The following is a 6,522-nucleotide window of genomic DNA, read 5'->3' on the forward strand; positions in this document are numbered from 1 at the left end:
AGCATCTTTTTCCATCTCCCGGTTCCTAAAATCCATGCCATATACACGTCCCCTGATAGGGGGCGTAACAGGTATTAAACTGATAAGAATAGTACTACTGAACACACCACTCATATCTGGTGGCACAGTAGATTTGCATGTGCAGTGCGACAAATTTGAAGTAGGAGGACCGACCAAGCATCTTTTTCCATCTCCCGGTTCCTAAAATCCATGCCATATACACGTCCCCTGGCGCCGCAACTGCTTCTGGGAACCTTACCATGGGTCCCAGACCGCACGTCTTGTAATTCTCTGTCTGGGAAATTATCTATCTATCAAATCTATCTATTTATCTATCAAATCTATCTATCTATCTATCTATCTATCTATCTATCGTATCTATCAAATGTATATTGCATCTATTGATCTATCTATCTAATCTATGTATCTATGTATCTATGTATCTATCAAATCTATCTATCTCGTGGTTGTTCAAATGGACTGTTTGCGGTTGTTTGCGGTGCATTAAACGGGGAGTTTGGTCTGTCACTGTGAAGTGGGCGTAACCCTTACACTACCTGATCGATACAACATCATACCTGATGTTTTAAAGCACGTTATTCCAAACAATTTAGGAATGTTAGGTGATTTATGCCCTTTATGGATTAAAACCAGACTCTGCATCAACTATGTAATTTTACTTGGGAGTTTTGTCATGGATCCCCCTCCGGCATGCCACAGTCCAGGTGTTAGTCCCCTTGAAACAACTTTTCCATCACTATTGTGGCCAGAAAATTTGCCTGCCTATTGAAGTCAATGGCGGTTCGCCCGGTTCACCGTTCTCCGTTTGCGAAGGAAAATTTTCAGTTTGCGACATCACTACTTATCAGTAATTGGTGATTCTATCTCATAACCATTACCTTATCCCCTTAAAGAACAAGATCCAGGGTCAAGGATACCAACATCACAAAAATTTAATTAAAACCCTACAAAAAAACAAATTAATACAAAAACAAAAAACATCAACAAAACAGTCTACTCTAACAGATGCACAAAAGAAAAATTTGCAAAAGTTCAAGAGATATGAAAGAAAAAGAAACATTTAGATAACTCCCAGCTAGATTACGAGTTTTGCGTTATGACTCAAATAGCATCGTTATGCTTCATAACAATGCTTTTTCCCTAACGCCGCTATTACAAGTCTTGTCAGAATAGGTGTCCTTTTTCAATGGGACTCCTATCTATAGCGCCATTATTACGAGTTTGCCTGAGAGGCCAAAAAGTGAGCGGTACAATCTATAACCACAAGATTCGTACCGCCATCTAAAGTCAGTAGTTATGAGTTTTACGTTACACAGCTGTAGCATACAACTCATAACTTAAGTGTTAAAAAATACACTAACACCCATAAACTACCTATTAACCCCTAAACCGAAGCCCTCCTGCATCGCAAACACTATAATAAATGTATTAAAGGGACAGTACACTGTAAAATTGTTTTTCCATTAATGTATTTTAAATGACTTGTTATACCAACTGCAGAGTATAAAATATTTGAGAAATTCCATTTTCATGCTTATTTGTGTATATGAAGTAGCTGATTTTGTGCTTTGAAACCACAGCCTATTACAATGGGCTGAACTTAAAGGTGATATCAGATCTCATTATGTTCTAAGTTTGTGTAAACAGACTTGCTTCCTTATCTTTTATTTGGCTGGAACACCAAAGCTCAATACATAGAGAGAACAATGGAAAATTATAATTTTATTACTTAACTATCCTGCATCCCACTGAGAATGTAATCTCTTCTGCTGGCTGTGTATACTTAGGCTATTCAATAGCCTATACTCCAGTATTAATTTGTTCAGTGTAGGTGGCGATACCACAGGCTAAATCAGCTATTTCAAATGATGAAATAGGAGTAAAGGAGCTACTTGTAAACAATTTAATACACTCTAGCAGGTTAAAAGGATCATTGGGAATAATTTAAAGGGGAGAAACTTTTTGGGTGAACTGTCCCTTTAACACCTAATCTGCCACTCCGGACATCGCCGCCACTATTAAAATTATTAACCCCTATTCCGCCGCTCCCCGACATCGTCACCACTATAATAAACATATTAACCCCTAAACCGCCGCCTTCCCTCATCGCAAACACTATTTAAATATTATTGATCCCTAATCTGCCGTCCGCCCACACCGCCGCTATAATAAACCTATTAACCACTAAACCGCAAGCCCTCATAACGAAATATACTAAATTAAACTATTAACCCCTAAACCTCTGGCCTCCCACATCACTACATAAATATATTAACCTCTAACACCCCCAATTTAAATATAATCAAAATAAATTTAAATAAACCTTACAATTATTACCTAAATAATTCCTATTTAAAACTAAATACATACTTACCTGTAAAATAAAACCTAAGCTAGCTATAATATAACTAATAGTTATATTATAGCTATCTTAGGTTTTATTTTTATTTCACAGGTAAATTTGTATTTATTTTAACTAGGTAGACTAGTAAGTAAATAGTTATTAACTATTTACTAGCTACCTAGTCAAAATAAATACAAAGCTCCAGATGACCCACATACATAGCAGAACAGAAGCCGGAGCTAGAGCAATCACAGCTAAAAAAGCTGAAATAGACACTATATTGAATGAGGAAGCCTTATCATCCCTGAGAATAATTGAAGCACAATATTTTATATACGCTAATAAACCCGACCGAATGCTAGCTAGCAAAATTAGGAACATAACGCGTATTTCCTCTGTCCCCCAATTGCAAACCCCAGAAGGTCACATTATCAACGATCCTCCACAAATAGCTAATGCCTTCGCTGATTTTTATCAATCCTTATATAATCTACCGGTCGACAAATCTAAAAACAGGGTCACACAGATCAAGACATTTCTAGCAGAAAGTAATATTCCCCAACTAGATGGGGAGCGCGCAGGTCAATTAGACGCCCCAATCTCTTCTAGGGAAGTCATAATAGCAATAAAACAAATTAAAAGTAACAAAGCCCCAGGCCCAGATGGGTATTCGGGGGGGTTCTATAAGAAGTTTTCGATAGATCTAGTTCCACATCTAGTTGAATCCTTTAACCACATACTCCAAGGAGGTTTTGTTCCACCAGAGCTCCTATCAGCAAGAATTTGTGTAGTGCCTAAACCAGGTAGGGACAAATTCCATTGTAAAAATTATAGGCCTATATCGTTAATAAATTTAGATCTCAAGCTTTTTACTAAAATACTAGCCAATAGGTTAAACCCACTGCTTACTAGCTTAATTAACACTGATCAGGTAGGATTTATAAGAGGGAGGGAGGCGCCTGACAATGTTAGAAAGATAATCGACTTAATTGATTACGCAAATAAAAAAAGAACGCCTTCTCTGTTCCTATCATTGGATGCAGAGAAGGCGTTCGATAGGATCTTTTGGGACTATATGTTCCTCACTTTGCAGCAGTTTGGGATTAAAGGAAATTTCTTGAAGGCAATTCAGACATTGTATACGACCCCGTCAGCTTTTATCAGACTATCAGGTTATCAATCCAAATTAATCAGGATCCGAAATGGGACAAGACAAGGGTGCCCCCTGTCCCCGTTACTCTTCGCCCTCTGTATAGAACCGTTAGCAGCGACTATTAGAAATCAGAATGACATCAAAGGTATTCAAATAGGCGACACGGTACACAAACTCGCATTATTCGCTGATGATGTGATATTAACTATCACTAAACCTATGTTATCCCTGCCCCCGCTCTACAAATTATTATCAGATTTCGGGAGACTATCCGGATACAAAATAAACAATGACAAATGTGAAGCACTAGAAACCCACCTCCCAGAAGCAACAAAAAAACTTCTTGAGATCAACTTTGACTTTAAATGGGCCTCCTCTAATATCACATACTTAGGCATTGCCATATCAAATAACCTAGAAAGCATATTTAAACTAAACTATAAAAAAATGTTTATACATCTTAAAAAAGAAATGAAAACTTGGTCTACTTACAAAGTATCTTTTTATGGTAAAATAGTAATCACAAACATGATAATATTACCAAAGCTGCTCTATCTCTTCAGAGCATTGCCTATTACTGTTCCCCAAGAGGATTTACTTGATATGCAGAGAAACATGTTAAGATTTGTTTGGGTTAATAAAAAGGCTAGAATCAATAAGAAAACATTGCTCCACGATAAAGACCGAGGAGGTCTGGGAGTACCAGATCTACAAAAGTACTTTTGGGCTGCCAGACTAGCACAAACTTCGCTCTGGAATACTAGAGGGAACGACATAAAGTGGGTAAAATTAGAAAGTGACATGATACAATTATACCCAATCTATCAGATTTTGTGGACACCTAAACGAGATAGACCATTGAATTGGTCCAATTACCTCTCCATAGCACATTCTATTAGAATATGGGACACACTACAAGGAAAATACAAACTACATACAACTAGCTCTTTAGCAACACCGTTAAATTTGCCATTTGTTCAGGTTCCAAAAGCAGTAAGCAACATATGGGCTAACAAAGGACTATACCGAATAGCTGATATTATGAAGAACTCCACATTCATATCATTTGAGGAATATAATTCTATCCTACCGATATTGCCGGGCTCCTGGCTCCACTATATGCAACTGAAATCTAGAATTAAGGAAATAGGTAGACCACCTTCACACTCAGCACATTCCCCCTTTGAAAAGATATGCATATCTGCAACTAGAACTAAAGGAGCTATATCGATTTTATATAACCTATTAAATAACAATAGCACAGCAGACAAACTACATTTTATGGTAAAATGGGAAGGGGAAGGACAGTTTGTAAAAGAGCCTTCAGAATGGTCTGAAATCCTAAAAAAAGGACAGGCGTGTTCTATTAGTGCCAATCTGAAAGAAAATTACATTAAAGTAGCGTATAGGTGGTACCTACATCCTAGCAGAATACAGTGGACAGACAAAACCCCTAAGTCTTGTTACAGAGGCTGCGGAGAGGTTGGGTCTTACACACATATGTGGTGGTCTTGTGTGGAGGCGCAGAAAATTTGGTTACAAACCAATAACCTCCTATCTGACATATTAAATAGACAAATTACACTGAGTAGAGAACAGGCTTTGCTACACTTCCCGATTGAGGGTCTTACCAAAGCTAAATCAAAGTTGGTAGGAATGGTCTGCACAGCTGTCAAGACCATCAATAGTTCTGGAAGTCTTCAGTACCTAGTTTTAATATCATAATAAATAAACTTAAATATTATTATCAAATGGCAGACATTTCTTCTACCCTACTTAATACCAGAACAGAGTTTCTCCAGATATGGGAGGACTGGATAGTTTGGATAGATACTCAACGAATGAGAAACAGACGTAGCATTCAGGTAATGGAGGACGCAACAGAGAGTGCGGATACCCACTAGTGACATGGGCTCTCAACCTTTTATTTCCCCCTTCCTTAACTGGGAGATTCCCTTCTATTCTTCTTTCTACTTTTTCCTATTCCTTTCTGCTTTCTTTCTAATATCTATTTATGAAAAATTTGCAAACAAGAGGAAAAGTATAGCATCTTTTAATGTTTATTTCTTTAGATTGCTTTATCTGAGGTGATTTTTCTTTTTTTTTTTGTCCTTGACGAATTATAATACGACAATAACATAAAACATTAAGCTTGAAATGGTGGACCTGTGTGATCTGCCATGACGTTACTGCATTCTTTGTATAATAAGAATTGTCCTGTTACATCTATATATATATCATAATTGTCATGGATTGTGTTACCTTTTTCTCAATAAAAAATTATTTCGTAAAAAAAAAAATAAATACAAAGTTACCTGTAAAATAAAACCTAACCTGCCTTACACTAAAACCTAACATTACAATAAAATAAAATAAATTAAATTAATAAAATACAATTATCTAAATTACAAAAAAATAAACACTAAATTACACAAAATGAAAAAAAACACAAATTATCAAAAATAAAAACAAATTACTCCTAATCTAATAGCCCTATCAAAATAAAAAAGCCCCTAAAAAGTATAAAAAAAAACCTAGCCTACACTAAACTGCCAATGGCCCTTAAAAAGGGCCTTTTGTGGGGCATTGCCCCAAAGAAATCAGCTCTTTTACCTGTAAAAAAAAATACAAACAACCCCCCAACAGTAAAACCCACCACCCACACAACCAAACCCCCCAAATAAAAGCCTAAATAAACCTAAGCTAACCATTGCCCTGAAAAGGGCATTTGGATGGGCTTTGCCCTTAAAAGGGCATTTAGCTCTTTTACATTGCCCAAACCCTAAGCTAAAAATAAAACCTACGCAATAAACCCTTAAAAATACCTAACACTAACTGCCGACGATCCACTACAGTTTTTGAAGACCGGACATCCATCCTCATCCAGGCGGCAGAAGTCCTCCTCGAACCTGGCAGAAGTCTTCATCCAAGCTGCAGAAGTCTTCACCAGACGGCATCTTCTATCTTCATCCATCCAGCGCGGAGTGGGTCCATCTTCAAGACA

The sequence above is a fragment of the Bombina bombina genome, chromosome 6, assembly GCF_027579735.1.
Source record: "Bombina bombina isolate aBomBom1 chromosome 6, aBomBom1.pri, whole genome shotgun sequence".
In the NCBI taxonomy this organism is placed as follows: domain Eukaryota; kingdom Metazoa; phylum Chordata; class Amphibia; order Anura; family Bombinatoridae; genus Bombina; species Bombina bombina.